This window comes from Asparagus officinalis, chromosome 6, assembly GCF_001876935.1.
Source record: "Asparagus officinalis chromosome 6, Aspof.V1, whole genome shotgun sequence".
Classification (NCBI taxonomy): Eukaryota; Viridiplantae; Streptophyta; class Magnoliopsida; order Asparagales; family Asparagaceae; genus Asparagus; species Asparagus officinalis.
This window is the reverse complement of record NC_033799.1, coordinates 68793681-68795011: the sequence shown is the minus strand read 5'-3', so window position 1 is coordinate 68795011 and position 1331 is coordinate 68793681.

The following is a 1331-nucleotide window of genomic DNA, read 5'->3' as shown; positions in this document are numbered from 1 at the left end:
TTTTTCCCTTTCTTATCTTTTTCTCTTTCTTCTTGTTCTTTTCTTTTTATACTTCCGTTTTGTTTTGTTTTCTTCTCTCCTCCCTTTCTCTTTCTTCCTTTTTTCTTTCTTTTTTTATTGGTTTTTATGAGCAAGGGAAAAAAATAATGAAAATCAAAGAATGGAAGATGAGTTGTCACATTATTATTGGATGATGTGGGTGATTTTTTAAAAAAATTTGTTTTGATGTTGTTTGGTTGGCTAAAAAAATAAGTAAATAAATTATAAGAAACGTATTTCCCATTTTGTGTTTGGTTCATTCATAAAAATAAGAAAATAGATGAGATGAGATGAGTTGTCATTATATTATTGAATGATATGACTCACACTTAAGGAAATCGATTTCCTAGCTTTTTTGGAGGAAATGGGTGGAAATGAAATGTTAATGAGATGAGATGAGTTGTCACCATATTATTGGATAATGTGAGTGATTTTTAAAAATGAGATGTGATGGAGATGAGATGAGTAGGATGATGTGACTCATTTCTTGTGTTTGGTTTATTTTTAGGAAAATGATAGGGGCACACCCCCAACCACAACTCCAACCACACCCCCTCTCTCATTTGCTACAGTGCACCGGGCCCCACATGGGATTTTAAAAATTTAAAATCTCATGTGGGCCCATTGCACTGTAGCAAATAAGAGAGGGGGTGTGGTTGGAGTTGTGGTTGGGGGTGTGCCCCTAGTGCCACCCTTATTTTTAGGAGATGATATGAGATGAGTTATGGGATGAAAATAATATTTTATTGGATGTTATAGTGAGTTTTAGGGATGGAAATGGATGAAAATAATATTTTATTGATTTCCATGTACTTTTTTCCTTTTCTTGATTTTTAGGAAACCAACCAAACTGCCTCATATAGACGTTGTAGTGGAGAATTGATTTTGTCTTTTATAATAACCTATTCAAGCTTTTTTTAATAGTAAGAAGGACCAAAATTATGCTAGAGAGCAACCTAGCTCTAAATTTTGTTGTACATGCATTTAGAATGGAATTAAAAAACATGTGCTTCAGAATAATGTAATATCCATTTAAATGTAATGAGAAGCCAATTTTCATCCAACAAGAAAAAAGGAATTAAAAAGAAAACATTGGTGCACAAAATTTTGAAGTTATAATAAAAGTTTCTAGATATGTCTTATATTTAAGTATTTCTTTATGCAAGAAACCTATTCATTTAAATCATATATCACCATTTGATGAATGCCGAAATTTCCATTTTTGCAAGGAATTTTAAGTTTTTTTTAATTTTCAATACCTGTCAAAGTAACACAAAGTTATGTGATAGTAA